The sequence below is a fragment of the Scyliorhinus canicula genome, chromosome 6 (genome assembly GCF_902713615.1).
Source record: "Scyliorhinus canicula chromosome 6, sScyCan1.1, whole genome shotgun sequence".
NCBI lineage: Eukaryota > Metazoa > Chordata > Chondrichthyes > Carcharhiniformes > Scyliorhinidae > Scyliorhinus > Scyliorhinus canicula.
In genome coordinates this window covers 123,260,426-123,286,999 of record NC_052151.1, presented here as the reverse complement: position 1 = coordinate 123,286,999, position 26,574 = coordinate 123,260,426, and the positions used below count along the sequence as shown (strand labels likewise).

Here is a 26,574-nt window from a genome sequence, read left to right as displayed (position 1 = left end):
TCGTGCGCTAATTGCAAGCGCACATCTGGCATGAACGGCAGAATCAGGTTCAGGTGTGTGTAGCACGTTCCGACCACCTGGGGCGCTGCGCGAGAGCTCCAGGTGTAGAGTCAAGTGTGTGCACCGCGAACTCCGGGTAGAGGGTCAGGTATGTGCATCGCGAGCTCCGGGTAGAGAGTCAGGTGTGTGCATCGCGAGCTCCGGATAGAGAGTCATGTGTGTGTACCGCGAGAGCTCCAGGTAGAGGGTGAGGCGTGTGCATCGCGAGTTCTTGGTAGAGTCAGGTGTGTGCATCGCGAGCTCCGGGTAGAGAGTCAGGTGTGTGCATCGCGAGCTCCGGGTAGAGAGTCAGGTGTGTGCATCGCGAGCTCCGGGTAGAGAGTCAGGTGTGTGTACCGCGAGAGCTCCAGGTAAAGGGTCAGGTGTGTGCACAGCGAGAGCTCCGGGTAGAGGGCCTGGCATGTGCACTGCGAGCACCAGGTAAAGGGTCAGGTGTGTGCACAGCGAGAGCTCCGGGTAGAGAGTCAGGTATGTGAGCATTACGTGTGTAATGTGACTGATCTACTGTGAAGTTGTACAGTTAAATGTGTTAAATGCTCGAGTGGGACCAGACCACACACAGTTGAGCTTGTGTATTACTTGTATTCTCCCGTTTAAATTTAAAGCTAGATCGAGCAATATACAGCGTTTGAGCGACTCGGGTCTTTATGGAAATATTAGCACTTCCTTTCGTGTGGGGAAGATGTTTCACCAGGGTGAAGTTCCACGGCGACGAGTCGTCAAAAGGCCAAAACGAGGGTGATATTTCAGGAAAAGTTGCTGATGCGTTGAAGTAGAATCACAATTTATTTAGAAATGTCGGCAAGGTGACTTAATTTATTTGACGTTTTGTTGCCTTGAGGTGTGAGTGGCATTGCTGTTAATGAAGCAAAAGAACGGACTAACTTGACAGTCTGATGAGGTGATACAAATTTAATAATCTTCCTGTAAGAGGAATATCAGGAATGGCATATAATAAGAAGGAAGTAATTTCTTAAAAGTAAAGCTTGTAGGAAGAATGGCAGTCGATCTGTTTTGGGACAGCTTGTTGCCACGTAGGTACCAACAACAGGTAGAACAACACCGGTTCTGCGGAGGAAATATGGGTCTGGATTCTACGATTTTGAGACTAAGTGCTGACGCCATCGTGAAAACTGGTCTTTTACGCCAGGAAAACTGTTGTCAAAAGGCCACAGATTCCCTGTTTTGCTGGGGGCTAGCAGGGAGCCATCGTCGAGATCGCAGCTCCATCTGCCGATACTGCTGCCCCGCACTTCTGGGTCAGAGGCCGCGCAAGCCCATGGACTTGGAGCACCAAAGTAGTGCTCCACATCGGCCACTCGTGCGCCCTGGACCGCCCGCCCACGTTGACCCCAGTCCCGAATGAAGGCCCCCTGCCTGCTGATGGGCCGTCCCGCGACTGTGGCGGCCCCGGACTGCGTCCGCAGCCGCCACGGGGGGATACCGAATGGTGTGAGCACACGTAAGCCACGCAGTCAGGAATTCGGCTGGTCGGCAACGGAGCACCGCAGGGCGGGCCTCAGGCAATGGCCCGAGGCGGTGGATACTCGGCGCGGGACGGAAAATTGAAAATCGGCGCCGTTCCCGATTTTAGTGCCAAAATGGATTCTCCGCCCCATTTCAGAACGCAATTTCAGCATCTGGGAGCAGAGAATCCACCCCATGAACAGGGTAATAATCTCCAGATTACTACCTGAGTCTTGCCCCTCTCGGGTGGTTAGGATTTGGCGCTTTCACCACCGAGGCCTGGGTTTGAGGCTTGTAAAAAGGTACAACAATAATTTTATACATTAATATGCACATAGGGCATGATTCTCCCAAAACATTTCTAAGTTAATTTGTGGTGGGTTTTTCAGGGAGCTTCTAGCCGGTTTAGCCCACACTTAGAATTTGTTTTAGCACTGGGGAGCTGAACTCAGTGATCGGGCCGCTGGTTTGAAAGTGAGCTTGTGGGTCCCCCACAACCCCCACCCTTGCGTAATGTCACCACCCATACACATGGACACTACTCCACAGCCCCCAAGTGAGGACACCCCGCTATAATGTCCATGGGGGACCCCCTCTTCAGGCACTTCTCAGTCCCCTTACAGCACCCCCTCCCTTCCAGGACCCCCACCATCTCCCATCCAAAGTCGTGGAGTGCGCTACTTACCTGCCCTGCACTCTCCCACCCTTCAAGACCCCCTCCACCCTCATTTCATGGGCACAGCCTGCTCCCCTCAACCCTTAACCCATGGCTGTGCCACCCCAGCACTTGGGCACTCTGGCACTCGGGCAATGCTCCTGCCAGCTTGGCAGTGTCAAGTGTGGCAGTGCCAAGGTGCCAGCTGTGCAGTGCCAAGGTGCCCGTACTCCAGGGGAAAGGCCAGGGAACCACTCTGCACTTACCCTGGCCACCCCAGGTGCCATGCCACCTGGTGTATGTTTGTTCGGACCAGCACTGACCGGTGGCCGGGGAATCGAGGGAGGCCAGGTAGGTCAAAAGTAGGTTTGAGACCTACTTTTGTGACTTTGGTGAATCCCGTTAGATGCAGAGCCTGTCAGGAGGCCCACTGGAGGCCTCTCGCAGGACTCTCCGGCCACGTTGTGCTCTCGGTTGAGTGCAACATGACAAGAGAATCGTGCCCATTGACTCGATTAATTAAATTGGCAAGGGTAGCCTTGAAGGAGAATTCATTGAATGTATTAGAGATTGTTTCTTGGTGCAATATGTGTGGAACCAACCAGACAGCAGGTTACTCTCGAGTTGGTAGTGTGTAATGAGGACAGAATAAATAATGACCACGTAGGGAAGAGTGATCATAACATGTTATAATTTCAAATTTAGTTTGAGAGTGAGAAACTGGAGTCCCACACTAATGTTCTGAAGTTAATCAAAGGTAATTATGTTCGCATGAGGACAGATTTGGCTCTGGTGTACTGGGTAGAAAGACCAGGTAGAGTAGTTGATGAGCAGTGGCAATTGTTTAAAGAGATATTCAATTCCTACCAACTAAAATATATTCGAGAGGGGAAGAAAGATTGTAAGAAGGGAAAACATTCATGGCCAAACAAGGTAGTTAAAAGATAATGGAAGGACAAAAATAAAGGCACGCCATATTGCAAGGCCAGTGGCAGGTTGGAAGTTTGTGAAACGTCTAAAGATCAACTAAGGGTTACTAAAAAAGTAATAAAAAGAGCAAAGGTTAAATATGAAAGAAAACTGGGACAAAATATTTTTAAAAAAGGATAGCAAAATTTTCTAGAAGTATACAAAAGGGAAGAGAGTAGATACAGTGAATGTTGGTCTCTTGGAGGAAGAGACCAGGCAGTTAATAGTGGGGAACACAGAAATTGCAGAGACACTAAATCAATATTTGCCTCAGTTTTTACAGTGGACACAAGTACCATCCCAATAGTAACAAGTAATGCAGAGGTAATAGAAAAGGAGGAACTTAAAACAATCATCATCAATGTGGAAAATGTAATAAAAAAACTATTGGGAGTGACAGCAGAGAAATTCCTGGGGCTGATGGCCGACACCCTAGAGTCTTAAAGGAAGTGGTAGCAGAGATAGTGGATCCATTGGTTATAATATTCCAAATTTCTCTGGATGCAGGAAAGATTCAAGTGGACTAGAAAAGTGCTAATGGAACATCCTTATTCAAAAAGGGAGGGAGGCAGAAAGTAGGAAACTATAGACCAGTTAGTTTGATATCTGTCATTGGCAAATGAATGAAATGAAAATGAAAATCGCTTATTGTCACGAGTAGGCTTCATGAAGTTACTGTGAAAAGCCCCTAGTCGCCACATTCCGGCGCCTGTTCGGGGAGGCTGTTACGGGAATCGATCAGTGCTGCTGGTTTGCTTTGGTCTGCTTTCAAAGCCAGCGATTTAGCCCAGTGTGCTAAACAGCCCCATAAATTGTTAGAATCCATTATGAATGAAGTGTAACATGACATTTAGAAAGTCAAAATGCAATTCATCAGTGTCGGCATGGTTTTATGAAGGGTAAATCATGCCGGATTAATTTGTCAGAGTCCTTCAAAGATATAACATGCCAAGTGGATAATGGGTATACTGTAGCCGTAGTACATCTGGACTTTATGAAGACATTTGACAAGGCGCTGCACAAAAGTTAATACACAAGGTAAGAGGACATGTGATTGAGGATAATTTATTATCTTGGATAGAAGACTGGCTAACTGACCGAAGGCAGAGAATCGGGATAAGATGTAACCAGTAGGGTGCCACAGGGGTCGGTCCTCGGGGACCCAAATATTTACAATATATATTAATGACTTGGGGTCAGTAGGGATGAAAGGTACTATAGACAAATTTTGAGATGACACTAAAAGAGGTGGGACAGTAAGTTGCAATGAGAAAATGAGAATTTTACAAAGGTATGTGGATTGGTTAGGTGAGTGGGCCAGAAATTGGCAGATGAGTTTAATGTTTGCAAGTGTGAGGTTATCCATTTTGGTTGGAGAAATGGACAGGTAACTTATTATCTAAATGGAGCGAAACTTCAGAGTACTTCGGTGCAGAGAGATCTGGGTGTCCTTGTGTGTGAATCACAGAAAACTAGCATGCAGGTAATCATAGAATCCCTATAGTGTAGAAGGGGGCCATTTGCCCCATCGAGTCTGCACCGGCCCATGCTCCGATAGAGCACTTTAACTAGGCCCAATCCCCTGCCTGTAACTCCACCTAACCTTTTGGGCAATATTAGCATGGTCAGTTCCCCTAACCTGCACATCTTTGGACCTTGGGAAAAACCAGAACACCCAGAGGAATCCCATTCAGAACCAGGGAGAAAGTGCAAACTTCACACGGTCGCCTGCATTGGAATTGAACCTGGGTCCGTGGCAATGTGAGGCAGCAATGCTAGCCGCCCATAAGGAACACAATTGAATTTTGGCCTTGATAGCTAAAAGAATAGAGTATAAAAGTAGGGAAGTGTTGCTACAAATGTAGAAGGTATTGGTGAAACCGCACCTGGAGTACTGTGCACAGTTTTGGTCCCCTTATCTGAGGTGGGATGTAGTTGCATTACAGTCAATTCAGAGGACATTCAGTGAATTGATTTCAGAGATGAGGGGTTTGTCTTGGGAAGAGAGATTAAGCAGTTTAGGCCGATACTCTCGAGTTTACATGGAAACATACATGGAAAATAGCAGCAGGAGTGGACCATTTGGCCCTTTGAGCCTGTTCCGCTACTTATATTGATCATGGCTCATCATCAGTACCCTGACCGCGCCTGCCCCCCCCTCCCTCCACCTCCGACCCCTTTAGCCCCAAGAACAATATCTAATTCCTTCTTGAAATCACGCAACATTTTGGCCCCAATTACTTTCTTTGGACAAATTCCACAGATTCACCACTCTCTGGGTGAAGAAATTTCTCCTCACCTCAGTCCTAAAAGGTTTATCCCTCATTCTCAAATTATGACCCCTAGTTCTGGAGTATCGGGAACATTCTTGCTGAATGTACCCTGTCTAACCATGTTAGAATTTAATAAGTTTCTGTAAGATCCCCTCTCACTCTTCTAAACGTCAATGAATATAATCCTAACCTATTTAGTCTCTCCTCATATGACAGTCCTGCCATCCCAGGAATCTCACATTTATCCACATTATACTGCATCTGCCATGCATATGCCCACTCACTCAGCCAGTCCAAATTCCGCTTAAGCATCAGTGCATCCTCCTCACAGCTCACCCTCCCACCCAACTTTGTATCATCTACAAATTTGGAGATAATACATTTAGTTCCCTTTCCAAATTATTAATGTATAATTTTTTTTGGAAATGTTTTTTATTGAGTTTTCATATTTTATATCCAACAAATTACAAATTATTAGAAAAAAACACGCAAAAATTAACATGTATATTTACAGGCAAGCATCTTCATAATAACAACTGTGGCCACCCCCTTTAACCGGCATACATATTTTACATTCCCCAATATGGCCGAGGCATATGTTTATAGGCATTTATTTACAATTTGGTTTTGGGCCTTAGCTTGCCATCAGACTGACGCTTGCGGCTTTGTCCTTCCTTTTAGTTTGGAATAATTTTATTCAAGTTTTCAACAACAAATTTTATCACAACAGAGAAAAACAGTAACCCCTCCCCTCCAATACAAAAACAATAAATTAACAAGAAAAAGAAATAAGCATAAAACCATGAGAACAAACCTCCATAACGAACCCGTAGCCCTCCACCCCCCCCAGCTACCTTCCCCCGATTACCGTCCATTTTCCCCTGATTCTTGGCCACCCGGCTATTCTTCCCCTTGTTCGTTGGCCACAAACAGGTCCCGGAACAATTGCATGAATGGCTCCCACATTCTGTGGAAGCCGTTGTCTGACCCTCGGATGGCGAATTTGATTTTCTCCATTTGGAGAGATTCCAAGAGGTCGGACAGCCAGTCTGCAGCTCTGGGTGGTGCTGCTGACCGCCAGCCAAACAGGATTCTACGGCGGGCGATCAGGGAGGCAAAGACAAGGGCGTCCGCCCTCCTCCCCAGGAATAGATCTGGCTGGCCTGAAACCCCGAAGACCGCCACTATCGGGCATGGCTCCACCCTCACCCCCACCACTTTGGACATAGCCTCGAAGAAGGCTGTCCAGTACTCCACAAGTCTGGGGCAAGTCCAGAACATGTGGGCGTGGTTGGCCGGGTCTCTTTGGCACCGTTCACATCTGTCCTCCACCTCCAGGAAGAACCTGCTCATACGGTTTCTTGTTAAGTGGGCTCTATGTACCACTTTTAGTTGCGTCAGGCTGAGCCTTGCGCACGTGGAGGTGGGGTTGACCCTATGCAGTGCTTCGCTCCAGAGTCCCCACCCTATCTCAATCCCCAGGTCATCCTCCCATTTTATTCTTGTTGCGTCCAGTACGGTGTCGGCCCTTTCTACCAGTCGGTCATACATGTCGCTACAGTTCCCTTTATCTAGGATACTTGCGTCCAGTAGGTCTTCCAGTAGTGTTTGTCGTGGCGGTTGTGGGTACGTCCTTGTCTCCTTTCGTAAGAAGTTTTTGAGCTGCAGATACCTTAGCTCGTTCCCCCTGGCTAGCCAAAGTTTCTGTCAGTTTGTCCAGTGTTGCGATCCTGCCGTCCGTGTATAGGTCCCTGACTGTCAGTGCCCCACTGTCCTGCCTCCACCTTTTGAAGGTGGCGTCAGTCAGTGCTGGTGTGAACCTATGGTTGTTGCAGATGGGAGCCTTGTCCGACATTTTGGTCAGGCCAAATTGCTGCCGCAGTTGGTTCCAGGATTGGAGGGTGGCTGTCATCACTGGGCTGCTGGACTGTTTTTTGGGTGGGGATGGGAGTGCTGCAGTGGCGAGGGCTGGAGGGAGGTCTCCATGCAGGAGGCCTCCTCCGCATGCACCCACTCGGCTTCTGGCTCCTGGATCCATCCCCTTACTCGCTCGGCTGTTGCCGCCCAGTGGTAGAATTGTAGGTTCGGGAGGGCTACCCCCCCGCCTGGATTTTGTTTTTTGTAGGAGCTTCTTTGAGATCTCCTAGCATTTTTACCCCCCCATACGAACGCCATGATAAGTTTGTCCAACGCTTTGAAAAAGGCCTTGGGGATGTAGATCGGAATGGATCTAAACAGGAAGAGGAACCTGGGCAGTACGTTCATTTTGATCGTCTGGACTCTCCCCGCGAGGGAGAGTGGGAGTGTGTTCCATCTTTGCAGGTCCTTTTTTACTTCCTCCGTCAGACAGGTGAGGTTCCATTTGTGGATCCCTTTCCAGTCATGGGCTATTTGGATCCTCAGGTAGCGGAATTTGTGTCGGGCTTGTTTGAACGGCAGCCCCTTTAGTGCTGCCCCCCCTCCCCCCCCCCCCCCCCCCCCCCCCCCCCCCCCTCCCCTTGCGGGTGTACTGGGAAGATCTCGCTTTTGCTCATGTTGAGTTTGTAGCCCGAGAAGGCTCGAAACTCTTTCAGGAGCGTAATGATTCCGTCCATGCTGCTCTGTGGGTCCGAGATGTAGAGGAACAGGTCATCTGCATAGAGTGAGACTCTGTGCTCTCTACCTCCCCTTCGGATCCCCCTCCAATTTTTTGCTGCACTGAGCGCGATTGCTAGTGGTTCGATTGCTAGTGCGAACAGCAGTGGGGACAGTGGGCATCCTTGTCTGGTGCCCCTGTGCAGCTGGAAGTACTGGGAGTTGGTATTGTTGGTCCGTCCGTACATGTGGTGTGGAGCGTGGTCTGATATCACAATTGCGGAGTATTCCACTTTGTCTATCCCTGGAAGCACCGTTTTCCCCACCACAAAGAAGTAAATTCTGGTGTACACGTTGTGTACTGGGGAGAAGAAGGAGAATTCTTTCTCCCCCGGGTGGGCGAACCTCCAGGGGTCCACTGCTCCCATCTGCTCCATAAAGTGACTGAGTTCCCTTGCCATGCTTGAGGTTTTCCCCGTTTTGGGGTTTGATCTGTCCGTCTTTGGATCCTGTACACAGTTGAAGCCCCCCCCCCCCATGATTAGTCGATGCGTCGCTATGTCCGGCATTTCTGCAATGGTCTTTTTGATGAAACACGTGTCGTCCCAGTTGTGCGCGTACATGTTGACTAGAACTACCGGTGCCCCATCCAGGGCCCCGCTGACCATGACATACCGCCCCCCTTTATCTGTAACCGTCTTTGTCGCCCTAAACATTGTCCTCTTGCCGATCAGGATCGCCACCCCCCTGGCCTTTGTCCCATAGCAGGAATGGTAGGTTTGTCCCACCTAACCCTTTCTTACCCGCAGTTGGTCCTGCATCTCAGATGCGTCTCTTGGAGGAAGACTATGTCGGCCCTCATATTTCTGAGGTGGGTGAGGACTCTGGATCTCTTCACTGGGCCGTTAAGTATCCTTACGTTCCAGGTGATTATCCTGCCCCCTCGTTCCTGTGGCATTAACCATACTTATCTGGTGGACGCGTCCCTGCCCTCCGGGGTTTCCCTTTGTTAGGGGGCCGTCCAGGATGGCCGCTGTCACTGCTCTCCCCATGTGGTCGGGTCTCTGCGCTCCGGGGTTTCCCCTTGTCCCGGGGGCACCCACCATGGCCATCCACTGTGTCCGCCACGCGGGTAGTCCCCTGCACTCTGGGGGCCCCCTTCGCCCACAGACCGTACTGGGTGGGTGCTTGCAGCGATTCCTTGTTTCGAGCCCTTGGTTGTGGCACTTTGTAGCCCTGTTCCTTTTCTGGCCTCTTTTGTCCCTCCGTCCCTGCATTTGCCCTCCCTGGTCTCTCGCTCCCTGTGTCCCCCCCCCGGTCTCTCCCCTTTTCCCTCCTTCCCCGTTTGCTCTCCCGACTTTGACGGGTGTTCCCCCCCCCCCCTCCCCTGCCTGACGCCTTCCCCTCCTGTTGGGGGTGCGCTGCGGCCCTGCTTTGTTCCGTGCCCCCGGCGCTAGCTTTCCTGCTAGTACGGTGCCTCCCCTCTCGGGGGTTATTGTCTCGCTTCTCCCCTGCTTGGCCTCTACGGTTTTCTGCCCGCTCTTCCCCCATCCTACCCTGCACCCCTCTCACCTGCTCTCCCTTCTCCAATACTCTCGTTCCCTCATGCTGGGGCCTGGCCTCCCACCTGGAGCGGTCCCTCGGGCAGTGGTTTGTTTTTTGTTCTAGGTGTTCCTGCCCGGGGGGGGGGGGGGCTGGCATTGCCTCGCCCCTCCCCACCCCCCGTCGGCGTGTCGTTGCCCCTTACCAGGGGCCCATCGTCCCTACCCCCGCTGGTTGTTTTCCAGCCCGTGCTCCTCGACAAACCTATTCGCCTCAGTGGGGGCTGTAAAGAAATATTCCATGCTGGGTACAGCATACCAAAACGCACTCTGCTTCTGTGGAGAGCTGCTTTCGCTCTGTTGAGCTCAGCCCGTCTCCTAGTTATATCTGCCCCAAGATCCTCATAGATTCGGATGGCGTGCCCTTCCCATTTGCAAGCTCTATTTTCCTTGGCCCAGCGCAGGATTGCCTCCCTATCCCGGTACCGGTGCAGTTTAGCTATGACTGCTCTCGGTTGTTCCCCTGCCCTGGGCTTCGGGTGCAGCAACCGATGTGCTCTGTCCATTTCCGGTGGGTTGGGGAAAGTTTCCTCCCCACTAAGTTGCCCAGCATCTTGGCCACGTATGCTGTGGGGTTTCTACCCTCGATCCCCTCTGGCAGGCCCACTATCCTAACATTTTGCCTTCTCGAGCGGTTTTCTTGGTCATCTACCCTGCCGTTCAGGCTCCCCTATGTTGCGCCCAGTCTAGCCACTTCCCTTTATCCGTCTTCGATCTCATCTCATTAATTTCCACAATTTCCACAAAACCATTTCTTTACTAATTCTGATTTCCTTCAGCTCCTTCCTTCAGTTTCTCAGAACCTCCGGAGCATTATTCATGTTCCTTTGTGAAGACAAAAGCAAAGTACGAATTTAGTTCCTCAGCCATTTCTTTGCTCCCATTATGAATTCACCTGTTTCAGACTGTCAGGGGCCTACATTAGTTCTTGTCAATCTTTTTCTCTTTCATAACTACAGAAACTTTTACAGTCAGTTTTTGTGTTCCCTGCTAGATTAATTTCATATTGTATTTTCCCCTTATTAATCAATCCCTTGGTCTGCCTTTGCTGAATTTTAAACCGCTCCCAATCCGCAGGTCTATTGATTTTTCTTGCTAATTTGTATGCTTCTTCTTTGAATCTAGTACTATCTCTAATTTCCCTTTGTAAACCATGGTTTGACCACAATTACTTTTCCGCTCTTGCACCAAATAGGAATAAATAACTTTAAGAGTTCACCTATTTGTTCCTTGAATGCCTGCCATTGCCTGTCCACTGATCTTTCTTTCACTAATGTTTCCCAGTCCATCATAGCCAACTCATGCCTCATATCATCATAGCTACCTTTATTGAGGTTCAGGACCCTGGTCTCAGAATCAACTACCTCGCTATCCACCTTGATAAGGAATTCCATCATATTATGGTCACTCATTCCCAAGGGTTCTTTCAAACCATATTTCCAATTAAACCTTTCTCGCTGCACATACCCAACCCACAATGGCCTGTTCCCTTGTTGGTCTGTCAATGTATTGGTACAGAATACTATCCCGCATACACTCCTGAAATTCCTCCTCAATTGTATTATGACTAATTTGACTCATACAATCTTTATGCATATTAAAGTCACCCATAATCGCAGATGTTCCTTCATCACATTCATCTCTGATCAATAGTCTAATGCTATTCCCAACATTACCACTACAATTTGGTAGTCTATATATCACCCCAACAAATGTTTTTTGCCCCTTGTTGTTCCCTAATTGACCCATCCAGATTCTACATGGTCTTTGTGAATATCTTTCCTTAATATTCTATTAATATCTTCTTTAATCAACACTGCAACTCTACCACCTTTTCGTTTCTATCTGTCCGTCTTGAACACTGAAGAGCTAATAGAACATAGAACAGTACAGCACAGAACAGGCCCTTCGGCCCTCGATGTTGTGCCGAGCATTGTCCGAAACCAAGATCAAGCTATCCCACTCCCTGTCATTCTGGTGTGCTCCATGTGCCTATCCAATAATCGCTTGAAAGTTCCTAAAGTGTTCGACTCCACTATTACAGCAGGCAGTCCATTCCACACCCTAACCACTCTCTGAGTAAAGAACCTACCTCGGATATCTCTCCTATATCTCCCACCCTGAATCTTATAGTTATGCCCCCTTGTAACAGCTACATCTACCCGAGGAAATAGTGTCTGAACGTCCACTCTATCTATCCCCCTCACCATCTTATGAACCTCTATTAAGTCACCTCCCATTCTCTGCCTGTCACTTTTCATATTCTCCTTGTTGTCTTTTTCCCTTGTTCTTGATTCCCCCCTGCTCTAAATCCTTGCATATGTTCCCATGCCCTGTCATGTTAATTTAAACCCTCCCAACCGCTCTAGCATGTACCCTCCAACCCCCCCCCCCCCCCCCCCCACCCCCAAGGATATTTGTCCTGATTCTGCCCAGGTGTAACCCGTTGAGCTTGTACTGATCCCACCTCCCCCAGAACTGGTCCCAATGCCCCGGGTGTTCATGAGAATGTCGCTTTAAGAAATATTTGGCTGCTCATGTTACTTCAGTGATGTCAGAGTGTGGGTCGAGCTGAGCTCTGACTCTGCTTTTTAGTTTCACTTTGAGAAAAGCTTGGGTGTGTCTGTCTCTTTCTGGTTTCATTTTCAGTGTTGGAGCTGAAGCCAGACAAAGCAGGTGTACTGTTGATCTCTCTGCCATGAAAAGATTATATCTTGATCATATGGTGAATTCGGAATTATCAATTTTTTCAGTAGTGAACTTAACCTGATGTGCTTTTGTTAAAAGATGTTTCTTTTGTCTTCTGGATGTTGTTTGGGAAGTTACTAAGGATTACTTAGTGCTGTATTATTTGGGGGTTGTATTTGAATTAATGTTTGCTAAGATGTTCACTTTATGTTTTAAAAAGGTTAACTTGAGTTCATAGAATAAACATTGTTTTGCTTTAAAAAATACTTTTCCATTTCTGCTGTACCACACCTGTAGAGTGGGCCGTGTGCTCCCCATACCACAATCTATTAAAAGTTGTGGGTCAGGTGAACTCCATGATACACTTTGGGGTTCTCTAAATCTTGGCCCACAGAAAATTGGGGGCTCGTCCGGGATAAAAGTCTATCTATTGGATTGGCTTAGTAAACTTAAAGACTGTGAGGAGTGAGCATATTGTGGTTGCTTTTTAGGTGTGGTATATTAGTTTAAGTAGGGAGTGTGTTGTGGACATTGGCTCTTTCAGAGGCTCTGAAGTTTTTTGGGGTGGAGACGGTAACATGCAGTACCTTACAGACAGACTAAAAGCAGACTGAGAGATTTGACAAAAACATTGCAGTTAACATTACCTGACAAAATGCAAAAATATGAGGTAATTATGGCGGTGGCTAAGCATTTAATGTTGCCTGAGACACAGTTTGATTAATTGGAAATGGCAAAACTTCAGTTACAAATTAAACAAATAGAACATGAGAAACAATTAAAGCAGCTTGAATACGAAAGAGAGAGAGGAAAAAGAGAGAGAGAGAGAGGGAGAAGAAAGGGAAAGATCAAGAAAAGCCCTAACAGAACAAAAAGAAAGAGAAAGGGAGATACAGATTAGGGAAAAAGATAAAGAGAAAGTTTGAACTTCAGAAAATGGCCATGAAACATGTCAGTCAGTTAAACTTAGCAGACAGTAAAGGGAAATGTACAGTTAGCTGATAGTGATGAGGATAGTGAGAAACAGCGTCATAGTCGAAGGCTTGGTGGGGATCTATTTAAATATGTCCACGCAGTGCCATGATTTGATGAGAAAGATGTAGAAGCTTTTTTCATTTCATTTGAGAAGGTAGCTAAACAAACGGAATGGTCACTGGACATGTGGGTATTACTGATTAAACAAAGCTGATAGGTAGGGCTAGTGAAGTGTTTGCATCACTACCGGAGGAGGTATCTGAGATGTATGAGGAGGTGAAAAAAATCCATCTTAGGTGCATATGAACTAGTGCCTGAAGCCTACAGACAAAGGTTTAGAAATTTAAGGAAATAATTTGGTCAAACATACATGGAGTTTGAAAGGCTCAAACAGAGAATATTGATAGGTGGATAAGGGCTTTGAAAATAGACCAAACGTATGAAGCTCTCAGAGAAATTATACTTTTTGGAGGAGTTTAAAAATTCAATTCCTGATGTAGTGAGAACTCATGTGGAAGCGCAGAGCGGTAAAACTGAGAGATTAGCAGCAGAAATGGCAGATGATTATGAATTAGTTCGTAAATCAAAGCTTGGTTTCCGACATCAGTTTCAGCTTGTGAGGGATAGAAACTGGGGACATGAGAAATACTCAAGTGGTAAAGGTAAAGGTGATCTGATGGGAGATAATAAGGAGAGTGTACCTCAGACTAAAAAAGAAATCCAGGAGGGTGGAAAAGAAATGAAAAATTTCAAATGTTTTCACTGTAATAAACTAGGCCATGTAAAGTCACAGTGTTGGTGGTTGAAGAAAAGCACTGGGAAAGGCTGATGTAGTAAAACAGGATAAGACAATGTACATAGATAGAACAGTACAGCACAGAACAGGCCCTTCGGCCCTCGATGTTGTGCCGAGCAATGATCACCCTACTCAAACCCACGTATCCACCCTATACCCGTAACCCAACAACCCCCCCCCCTTAACCTTAACCTTACTTTTTAGGACACTACGGGCAATTTAGCATGGCCAATCCACCTAACCCGCACATCTTTGGACTGTGGGAGGAAACCGGAGCACCCGGAGGAAACCCACGCATACACGGGGAGGACGTGCAGACTCCACACAGACAGTGACCCAGCCGGGAATCGAACCTGGGACCCTGGAGCTGTGAAGCATTTATGCTAACCACCATGCTACCGTGCTGCCAGTGGGGTTTGTTAAAGTGGTAAAGGATAGCCCAAGTGAAGTGAAGAAGGTGCAAAAGATTGTACAGCCTGATCAAGAGGTGATTGATAAGGTGCCAGATGTATTTTGAGAATTAACTTGTGTGGGTAAAGTTTACTCATGTGTATCAGGAGGAGCAGGAAGAAGTCACAGTTTTAAGAGATACGGGAGCTAGTCAATCTTTAATGGTGAGAGATGAGGAGTTATGCAGTTTGGGAAGAATATTGCCAGAAAAGGTGGTAATACGTGGAATTCAGGGTGAGAGGAGTAGTGTTCAATTATATAATGGAAGGTTGGAAAGTCCAGTGAAGAGTCGTGAAGTGGTAGTAGGAGTAATAGAGAAACTATCTTATCCAGGAATACAGTTTATCTTGGGTAATGATATAGCTGGATTGCAGGTGGGAGTGATGCCTATTGTGGTTGATAAGCCAGTGGAAAATCAGACAACTGAAGTGTTGAAGGACGAATATCCTGGGATTTCTCTGGATTGTGTAGTAACAAGGCCGCAAAGTCACAGGTTAAGACAAGAGGAGAAATCAGAGTGAAGATAAAGTTGAAGTGCAATTATCAGAAACAATTTTTGATCAGATGGTTGAAAAAGAACAAGAACAGGTGGAGGATGAGGCGGATATTTTTAGTTCAGGAAAATTGGCAGGGTTACAACAAAAAGATATAGAAATAAAACGGATGAATCAGAAAGCGTATACGGAAGAGGAATCTGAGTGTATACCAGAGTGTTGTTACCGTAAAAGTAATGTCTTGATGACAAAATGGAGACTTTTACATATGCAGGCAGATGTAAAGTGGGCAGAAGTTCATCAAGTAGTATTGCCGGTAGGGTATAGAAAGGAGGTGTTGCGAGTTGCACATGAGGTACATGAGTGGGAGGTCATTTGGGAATAAGGAAAACCCAAGCTAAATTCCAGAAAATTTTTTATTGGCCTGGACTACATAAAGATGTAGTTAAATTTTGTCAATCATGTCACACATGTCAAGTGATTGATAGGGAAACCTCAAGCAGTGATAAAACCAGTGCCCTTAATACCCATTCCAGCATTTGAGGAATCTTTTACAAGGGTCCTAATTGATTGCGTAAGTCCGCTTCCTAAAACAAAAAGTGGGAATTGATATCTTTTGACTATCATGGATGTGTCTACTTGGTTTCCAGAGGCCATTCCAGTACGTAATATTACAGTTAAAAAGATTGTGGAGGAGTTACTTAAATTCTTTACTAGATATTGACTACCCACAGAAATACAATCGGATCAAGGATCAAATTTTACCTCAAGGTTATTCAAAGAAGTTATGGATAGCTTAGGAATAAAACAATTTAAATCAACTGCATACCATCAAGGCTCGCAGGGAGTGTTAGAAAGGTGGCATCAGACATTAAGGACAATGTTGAGAGCTTATTGTTAAGATTATCCAGAGGATTGGGATAAAGGAATTCCATTTGTACTGTTTGCAATTAAGGATGCACCTAAGGAGTGAACCAAATTTAGTCCTTTTGAACTAATTTTTGGTCATGAGGAAAGAGGACCACTTAAATTGATTAAGGAAAAATTGGTGAGTGAGAAATCGGAAATTACATTATTGGATTATGTGTCAAATTTTAGGGAATGGTTAAATAGAGCAGGTGAATTGGCTGGACAACATTGAAAAGTTGCACAAAATGTGATGAAACGGGTAGTGGACAAGAAATCCAAAGGTTGTAGTTTTGCCAGTGGAGATAAATTTTAGTATCGTTACCAGTGGTATATGAACCTTTAAAGGCAAGGTTTTGTGGACCTTATCAGATTGAAATGAAATTAAGCGAGGTGAATTATGTGGTTAAAAACACCCGCTAGAAGGAAAACTCACCAAATGTGTCATGTGAATTTGATTAAAAGGTACTTTGAAAGGGAAGGAGAGAAAAAGGAGGAGGTTTTGATGATTCTAACTCAAAGTGATGAACCAAATCCAGCTGACTGTGAATTTGACATACCTCAAATTAAATTGGAAACTGAGGATGTTCTTAAAAATTGGGATAAATTGTTGAGTTACCTTGAGTGAGAAAAAAGAACTGACCTAAAAGAGTTATTGATATTACATGTGCATTTTTTAAAGGATAGTGAAAAGGTGAAAAATGAAACCATCTTGAAGTTGATGGTTTATTTTTTTTTCTTGGGGGTGGTGTCATGAGAATGCCGCTTTAAGAAATGTTTGGCTGCTCATGTTACTGCAGTGATGTCAGAGTGTGGGTGGAGCTGAGATCTGGCTCTGCTTTTTAGTTTCACTTTGAGAAACGCTTGGGTGTGTCTGTCTCTTTTTGGTTTTGTTTTCAGTGTTGGAGCTGAAGCCAGACAAAGCAGGTGTACTGTTGATCTCTCTGCCATGAAAAGACTATATCTTGATCATATGGTGAATTCGGAATTATAAATGTTTTCAGTAGTGAACTTAACCTGATGTGCTTTTGTTAAAAGATGTTTCTTTTGTCTTCTGGATGTTGTTTGGGAAGTTACTAAGGATTACTTAGTGCTATATTATTTGGGGGTTGTATTTGAATTGATGTTTGCTAAGATGTTCACAGTATGTTTTAAAAAGGTTAACTTGAGTTCATAGAATAAACATTGTTTTGCTTTATAAAATACTTTTCCATTTCTGCTGTACCACATCTGTAGAGTGGGCCTTGTGCTCCCCATACCACAATCTATTACAAGTTGTGGGTCAGGTGAACTCCATGATACACTTTGGGGTTCTCTAAATCCTAGCCCATAACACAGGAATCTGAAACCCTCCCCCTTACACCGTCTCTTCAGCCACATATTCATCCTATATATCCTGCTGTTTCTACTCTGACTAGCATGTGGCACTGGAAGTAATCCTGAGATAACTACCTTTGAGGTCCTACTTTTCAACTTGCTTCCTAGCTCCCTATATTCTGCTGTTGGTACCTTATTTTTTTAATCTATGTCTTTTGTACCGATGTGTACGGTGGCATCTAGCTGTTCACACTCCCCCTTCAGAATGTCCTGTAACTGCTCTGAGACATCCTTGACCCTAGCACCAGGGAGGCAGCATACCAGCCTAGAGTCCCTTTTGCGGCCACAGAAATGTCTATGTATTCCCTTCACAATTCAATCCCCTATTACTATTGCATTTCTACGCCTTTTCCCCCTCCCCTGTGCAGCAGAGCCAACTGTTGTGCTATGAATTTGGCTGCTGCTGTTAGCCTCCGAGAGGCCATTCCCTCAACAGTATCCAAAATGGTATATCTGTTTCGCAGGGGAATAGCCACAGGAGATTCCTGCCGTGCCTGCTTAGTGCTCTTGCTCTGCCTGATGGTCACCCATTCCCTTCCTGCCTGTGAAGTCTGAGCCTGCAGCGCGATCACATCTCTATATGTACTATCCATGATATCTCCGCTTTGCAGCTGCTCCACAGTTGGCAGACACTGGTTCCGCTCCAAAACCCGGTCTTCCAGGACCTGCGCTTGAGATACTTCCTGCATACATGCTGATACTGGGAACTGGAGACGTTCCTGGTCTCCCACATGGAATAAGAAGAGCAGACTATGTATGGCTTGGATCTCTGCTGTCTGTCTTACCCCTTTAAGTTAAATTAATCGTTTAATATCAAGCAATATCAACTAGGGATCTTCTTCCCCGCTCTTTGTTATTATAGAATATATTTCTTACAAACTATGAATCACAGAATGATATCTTAACAATTCTAACCTATAGTAGTAGTAAGTACCTACCCAACTGTACTCACTCAAACATCTGTTTAGATGTCCTTAGGAGATATAAGCTTGCACTACGCTCTTTCTTACAGTCTTTTGACCACCTGGTTCTGCTCTTAGATTCACTTTTTCTTTACTCCTTTATCCTCCTAGCTTTGTTCCCTAACTATTGCTTCATTTAATTATTTAAGTTTCAGCTATTTAAAAAAGGCCCTAATATCAGTTACTCACCAACCAATCAGCTTACCGCTTTCCTGTGATGACACTCTTGGATTTTTCAAACTCAGAGTGCTGGCTGCAAGTCTGGTGCTCTCCACTGCCCAAAAGTGAGTGTAAACCCTGAGTCTCCACTTCCCTATATCCTCCACTCCCAGAAGAGTGTCTCTCACAAGTCTGGAGCTCTCCGACGCCTGAAGAAGAATGAGGGGAGACCTAATTGAGATGTATGAGATGAGAACGGGAATTGACAAAGTGTATGTAGAGTGGATGTTTTCTCTTGTGGGGCAGTCTAGAATGAGCGATCATAGATTTAGGATAACGAGTAGCAGTTTTAAACAGAGATGAGGAGAAATAACTTATTATTAAAATCTTTATTATTGTCACAAGTAGGCTTACATTAACACTGCAATGAAGTTACTGTGAAAAGCCCCTAGTTGCCACATTCTGGCACCTGTTCGGGTACACTGAGGGAGAATCCAGAATGCCCAATTTATCTAACAGCATGTCTTTCCGGACTTGTGGGAGGAAACCAGAGCGCCCGGAGGAAACCCATGCAGACGCGGGAAGAATGTGCAAACGCCACACAGATAGTGACCCAAGCTAGGGTCGAACCTGGGACCCTGGCACTATGACGGGTGGAGAGGTGCTTGGAGATGCAGGGGTCACAGATTCGGGAGATTGAAGGAGTGATTTCAGACCACAGCGATTGTATGATGGCTCTGGAGGCGGAGATGGGGCTCCAAGGGAACCTGCGTAAAACTTTAAGGGCAAAGGTGGAGGGACAATGCTGGGGAACCAGGGTGCTGGCTCTTCGTAATGGTTGGAAACACGTTCGAAGTGGGGGTAGGGATTGGGGGATTTTCATCCCCTCCGGTTTGGAGAGAGCCCCTTTTTGGGTTTGTTGTTTACTGTTGGCATTGTAAGAGTAAAAAGTTTATGTTGGGATGAATGTTCCCTCCCCCCTCCCTCCTTTTTTAAGGGACTATTTGAGTTTAGCATTTGTTTGTTTGCTTCTGGGGGAGGCGGCCTGGAGTTCAGGAGCTGTGTTTGTTTGGGTGGGGGAGGGTAAAGTCAGCAGGAAGCCTGTTTCCTTGAGCTGAGGAGTTGTGGATGGGTGCCTTTGGGCAGGGGCTGTCATGCCAGCAGGTGATGCTTGTGAACGGAAGTAAAGTGGTGGGGGAGAAGGCCGAGAGGGGTGACTGGGGGGGGGGGGGGGGGGGGGGGGGGTTGTTGCGATGTGGCAGGGGGTGAGAGATGGCATGGTCAGGGGCGGAGAAGGGGGTCAACTGGGATGGGCTAGGTATACGATGGAATTAAGGGAGCGGGTGTTAAGTGGGGAAGATGATGGATGGCAGAGGGGATTGGAGGAGTAGGCCTCCAGTAAGGATGGTAATGTGGAACGTATGGGGACTGAATGGGCAGGTTAAAGGGTCGCGGGTATTCGCGCACCTCAGGAGCTTGAAAACGGGGGTGGTCTTTCTGCAGGAGATGCACCTCTGGGTGAAGGACCAGGTAAGGTTAAGGAAGGGGTGGGTCAGGCAGGTTTTTCATTCGAGGTATGATTTGAAATCGAGAGGAGTGCCGATTTTAATGAGCAAAAAAATGGGATTTGTGAGTGCGAAGGAGGTGAGGGATCCGGGTAGGAGATATTTGATTGTGAGTTGGGTATTGGAAGGGGAGCCGGCAGTGTTAGTAAATGTGTATGCCCCAAATTGGGGTGATGTGTGTTTTATGAGAGGATTGCTGGCAGCAATCCCGGATTTGGCCACACACCAGTTGATCATATGAGGAGATTTTAATTGTGTCCTAGAGCCGAGAGTGGACAGGTTGAGCCCCAGGTCGATGGGTAGGGTACGAATGGCAAGGGAGTTGGGTGGGTTTATGGAGAGGACAGGTATGGTGGATCCATGGGGCTGTCAGAACCCAGGGGGAAGGGAGTATTCCTTTTCACATAAGGTGTATTCGAGGATTAATTACTTTGTAGTGAGTCGAGGGATTTTGGTTGGTGTGGAGGGGGCAGAGGAGGCGGAGATAGTTATCTCGGACCATGCACCCCACTGGGTGGAGAATCGGGTTAGAACTGGACGAGAGCAGAGGCCAGGTTGGAGGTTTTATTCGGGGTTGTTGGCGGATGGAGATATTTATGATAAGGTGCGGGCGGCGATTAAGGAGTGAGTTGATACAGAATGGGGTGGTGTCGGAGGCCATTTTTTGGAAAGCACGGAAAGCAGTGGTCTAGGGGAAATTATTTTGTTTAAGGCTTGTGCGGATAGTATAAGGAGGCAGGAACATGACTGCCTAGTGAGCTAGATAATGGAGGTGGACAGGGAATATTCCTGGGATTGGCAAGGAAGGAAAAGTTGCAGGGTCAGTTTGACAGGTTGACAATGGGGAGTGCAGGTGGGCAACTGTGCAGGACAAGAGAGATGCAATATGAGTATGGGGAGAAGGCGAGCCGCATGCTGGCTCACCAGCTGCGGAGGCAGGCCGTGTCCAGGGAAATATTGCAGATACGGACTGGGGTGGAGATGTGGTGTCGGTCCCGGAAAGATAAACAAGGCATTTAGGAAGAACTGCCAGGGACTGTGAGAGGCAGACCCGGGGGGAGAGGAGAGAAACATGGAGTGGTTTCTGGAAGTACTTAAATTTCCCCGGGTGGAGGAAGTGAATAGGCAGGCGTTGGAAGAATCCTTGGGTCTGAGGGAGGTGCTGGATAGTATCAGGGCTATGAAATTGGGGAAGGGCCCAGGGTCAGATGGGTATCCGGTGGAATTTGATAAGGAATTTGCAACGGACCTGGCACCACATCTGTTGGCAATGTTTAATGAAACGCTGGAGAAGGGGGAGGTGCCAGAATCGATGAAGCAGTTAGTAATCACGTTAATCCCGAAAAAGGGGAAGGACCCGGTGGAATGTGGGTCATATAGGCCCATATCACTATTGAACACGGATGTGAAAATATTGTCTAAATCGTTGGCAGGGAGGATGGAGGATTGTGTCCCAGGCGTGGTTGCAGAAGATCAAACAGGCTTTGCGAAGGGCAGGCAGCTTGCAAGTAATACAGTATAAGACGTCCGTTGAATGTAGTGTTGAATCTCTCGGGAGCTCTGGTGGTGTCCATGGATGCGGAGAAGGCATTTGATTGGGCGGAGTGGTGGTACTTGTTCAAGGTTTTGGGAAGGTTTGGGTTTGGGCCGGAATTTGTGGCATGGGTGCAGTTGCTGTATGTGGCACCAAAGGCGAGAGTGAGGATGAATGATATGATCTCACAAAGCTTTGACTTACACAGGGGTATGAGGCAGGGGTGCCCATTATAGCAATTATTGCTTGACGATGGCTCTCAGGGAGGTCGGCTGAGTAGCAGGGGAATATGAGGGGACAGAGGGAGCATCGGGTGTCGATCTATGATGATGACTTGTTGCTGTGTGTTTCAGATCCGCTGGAAAATATGGGAAGGATTATGGGCCTGCTGGGGAGGCTTGGAGGGTTGTCGGGGTTTAAACTGAATGTATGGAAAAGCAAGATTTTCACAGTGAATGATCTGGGACGGCGGGCAAATTTAGGGGAGGGATGCGATTAACGGTAGCGAGGGATAGGTTTAGGTATTTGGGGATTCGGGTAGCGAGGGAATGGATAGGCTCCATAAGTGGAACTTAACAAAACTGGTGGAGGAAGCCAGGGAGGCTCTTAAGAGGTGGGATACACTGCACTTGACGTTGGCGGGGAGGGTCCAAGTGGTGAAAATGAATATTCTGCCGGGGTTCTTGTTTATTTTTCAGGCTCTCCAGATCTTTATACCAAAGGCTTTTTTTCTGAAATTGGACACGATCATTTCTGACTTTGTATGGGCGGGAAGGTGCCGAGGGTCAGGAGGACCTCGCTGCAGAGGCAGCAGGGGGGTTGGCATTGCCAAACCTGCTTCATTATTATTGAGCGGAGAATGTGGACAAGGTGCAGTGATGGTGGGAAGGAGAAGGGGTAGTATGGGTTAGAGTGGAGGAGGAATCTTGTAAGGGGCCTAGTTTGAGGGCTATGGTGACGGCAGCGTTACCAATGGCTCCGAATAGGTATTCAGGGAGCCCGGTGGTGTAGTCCATGGTGAAGATATTGAATCAATTGAGGAAGCATTTTACAATGGAAGGAATGTCGGTGCTAATGCCGCTGTGCGAGAATCATGGGTTTGAGCTGGGGGGATGGATCGTGTATACAGGAGGTGGAGGGAAGTGGGGCTGGGCACGGGGTGGTGAGCGGGCGGTGAAGATCAAGGGGAGTTGGGAGGGGAGATCAATTGGAGAGTATGGAGTGAGGCACTGCATAGGGTAAACAGGACCTCCTGTGCAAGGATGAGCCAGATACAGTTTGAGGTGGTGCACAGGGTGCATATGACTCAAGCGAGAATGAGTGGGTTCCTCCAGGGGGTAGCAGATGAGTGTGAGAGGTGTGGGCGGGGGCCAGCGAATCACGCGCACATGTTTTGGGGTTGTGAAAAATTGGGAAGATTCTGGGTGGGAGTGTTTGCGGTCTTAGCCAGGATAGTGGAGGAGGAGGTGGACCCGGACCCTTTGGTGGGGTTATTTAGGGTCTCAGAGAAGCCGGAGCTCATGAAGAGGAGGAAGGTTGATGTCATGGCCTTCGCCTCTCTGATTGTTCGGCGGCGAGTTTTTTGGGAGTGGTGGTTGGCATCACCACTGGGGGAGAGATAGTGGCTTGATTGGGTGACCTGTACGACTTCCTGTGGTTGGAGAAGATAAAGTATGAGTTAAGAGGCTCTGCATGGGGGTTTGAGAAAAGGTGGGAGATGTTTGTGACCGTGTTTGAGTAGCTGTTCGTGGAAGCGGGAGGGGGAAGGGTGAGGGGGGAGGGTATAAAAGGGGAAACATTTGTACAGACTGTATAGATGATTGCTGGGAAGTATGTTTCTCGGGTTGTTTATGTGTTGTCACCTGATTTGATGGTTGTTTGTAATAAAATACATCTTTTTAAAAATGAATTGCGGAGTGGGCTCGACAGGCTGAATTGCCTACACCAGCCCCTAGTTCTTACGTAGAAATTCACAAAACACAGATTTGCAATATGAAACAGAAAACTTTGATAACTTTCCAAATATCTTATGCAGAAAGGGAATATTACTGTGGGGTTGATCAATGAATTATTGTTGACTTTGAGCAATTAATCAATCAGATGACTTTGGGTTATTAATCTTCCTGTAAAATTATTGATCCAAAGTGCTTATAAATTAATAAAATATAATGACCTCGATTTTGCACTGTTTTTCTGATGGCAAACACAAAACAATCAATGTGTGCCATCATTACTCCTCTGGAAGTGATTGCAATTTCTGGAATTAGTAGATGGGCGGATTAACATGGAGATCCTGAAAGGGTGGACTATCATTCAATGCTGTGCACAGGCTGTGCTGTGGACCCATTTCACTCTGCACCCTCACCCCTTGCCACCCACACACAGCAATCATTGAAATCAGTTGACATGGTTAAAACTTTTCCTGTTTCTTTTCTGTTCTTGCAAGGTGATTACAAATTTTATTTTAAAGTTACACCATTTTCAGTCAGGTGTAATAGCAATTTGTTTTTAATGGCAATCTGAGGAATAACTGTTGCTAAACAACCAACCTGGCCCTGAAAAAAATAATATATATTCATGAAGTGTTATTAAAAGTCTCCCTCCGGGGAAGGCCCCGGGGCCCGTTGGTTACCCGGTGGAATTCTTTTTTTTATAAATGTTTTTTATTCAGTTTTCATGTTTTATATTGAACAAATCACAAATTGTTAGAGAGAGAGAAGAGAAAAATAAATAAACAAACAAATAAATAAAAAAAAAATAAAAAAAGAACACGCAAAAATTACAATATATATTTACAGGTAAGCATCTTCGTAATACTAACTGTGGCCTCCCCCCTTTAGCCGGCATACATATTTTACATTCCCCAATATGGCCGAGGCACATGTTTATTGGAATTTATTTACAGTTTGGTTTTGGGCCTTAGCTAGCCATCAAACCCCCATAATGAACCCGTAGCCCCCCCCCCCCCCCCCCCCCGCTACCTTCCCCCAATTCCCATCCATTTTCCCCTGATTCTTGGCCACCCGACTATTCTTCCTCTTGTACGTTGGCCACAAACAGGTCCCGGAACAATTGCATGAATGGCTCCCACGTTCTGTGGAAGCCGTCGTCCGACCCTCGGATGGCGAATTTGATTTTCTCCATTTGGAGAGATTCCGAGAGGTCGGACAGCCAGTCTGCAGCTCTGGGCGGTGCTGCTGACCGCCAGCCAAACAGGATTCTACGGCGGGCGATCAGGGAGGCAAAGGCAAGGGCGTCCGCCCTCCTCCCCAGGAATAGATCTGGCTGGTCTGAAACCCCGAAGACCGCCACTATCGGGCATGGCTCCACCCTCACCCCCACCACTTTGGACAGAGCCTCGAAGAAGGCTGTCCAGTACTCCACCAGTCTGGGGCAAGACCAGAACATGGGTGGGCGTGGTTGGCCGGGCCTCTTTGGCACGTTTGCATCTGTCCTCCACCTCCGGGAAGAACCTGCTCATACGGTTTCTTGTTAAGTGGGCTCTATGTACCACTTTTAGTTGCGTCAGGCTGAGCCTTGCGCACGTGGAGGTGGAGTTGACCCTATGCAGTGCTTCGCTCCAGAGTCCCCACCCTATCTCAATCCCCAGGTCATCCTCCCATTTCATTCTTGTTGCGTCCAGTACGGTGTCGTCCCTTTCCACCAGTCAGTCATACAAGTCGCTACAGTTCCCTTTCTCTAGGATACTTGCGTCCAGTAAGTCTTCCAGTAGTGCCTGTCGTGGCGGTTGTGGGTACGTCCTTGTCTCCTTTCGTAGGAAGTTTTTGAGCTGGAGGTACCGCAGCTCGTTCCCCCCAGCTAGCCGAAATTTCTCTGTCAGTTCGTCCAGTGTTGCGATCCTGTCGTCCGTGTGTAGGTCCCTGATTGTCAGTGTCCCCCCGTCCTGTCTCCACCTTTTGAAGGTGGCGTCAGTCAGTGCTGGTGTGAACCTATGGTTGTTGCAGATGAGAGCCTTGTCCGACATTTTGGTCAGGCCAAATTGCTGCCGCAGTTGGTTCCAGGATTGGAGGGTGGCTGTCACCACTGGGCTGCTGGAGTGTTTTTTGGGTGGGGATGGGAGTGCTGCCGTGGCGAGGGCCCGGAGGGAGGTCCCCATGCAGGAGGCCTCCTCCGCACGCACCCACTCGGCGTCTGGCTCCTGGATCCATCCCCTTACTCGCTCGGCTGTTGCCGCCCAGTGGTAGAATTGTAGATTCGGGAGAGCTAGCCCCCCCTGGATTTTGTTTTTTGTAGGACCTTCTTTGGGATCCTAGCATTTTACCCCCCATACGAACGCCATGATAAGTTTGTCCAGCGCTTTGAAGAAGGCCTTGGGGATGTAGATCGCAATGGATCTAAACAGGAAGAGGAACCTGGGCAGTACGTTCATTTTGATCATCTGGACTCTCCCCGCGAGGGAGAGTGGGAGTGTGTTCCATCTTTGCAGGTCCTTTTTTACTTCCTCCGCCAGGCTGGTGAGGTTCCATTTGTGGATCCCTTTCCAGTCATGGGCTATTTGGATCCCCAGGTAGCGGATGGTCCGAGATGTAGAGGAGCAGATCATCTGCATAGAGTGAGACTCTGTGCTCTCTGCCTCCCCTTCGGATCCCCCTCCAATTGTTTGCTGCCCTGAGCGCGATTGCTAGCGGTTCGATTGCTAGTGCGAACAGCAGCGGGGACAGTGGGCATCCTTGTCTGGTACCCCTGTGCAGCTGGAGGTATTGGGAGTTGGTATTGCTGGTACGTACGCTCGCCATGGGAGCGTTGTATAGGAGCTTTACCCAAGCGGTGAACCCTGTTCCAAGCCCGAACCGCTGCAGTACCTCTATGAGGTATTTTCATTCGACTCTGTCGAAGGCCTTTTCTGCGTCCAGGGAGACGATCACCTCTTGTGTTCTCTCCCCGGAGGGGGTCATTATCACGTTCAGCAGGCGCCTGATGTTCGAGGTGAGCTGTCTACCTTTGACGAAGCCCGTCTGGTCCTCTGTGACCACCTCAGGTACACAGTCTTCTAGCCTTTTGGCTAGGATTTTGGCCAGTATTTTGGCGTCTGCGTTCAGCAGAGATAT

General features: G+C 47.3%; 1 protein-coding gene across 8 annotated transcripts in view; it reads left to right on the top strand.

The window, feature by feature from the left end:
* The first annotated feature begins 240 nt into the window (after nucleotides 1-240).
* The window catches only part of LOC119967471 (sterile alpha motif domain-containing protein 12-like), a 119,756-nt gene continuing 93,422 nt past the window's right edge, over nucleotides 241-26,574 (top strand). For 2 of the 8 annotated variants that reach the window (XR_005460993.1, XM_038800038.1), the window contains exon 1: nucleotides 418-528. The gene's annotated coding sequence lies outside the window, so the exon portion shown is untranslated. The other 6 variants (XM_038800040.1, XM_038800041.1, XM_038800042.1 and 3 more) reach the window with 6 other exon arrangements.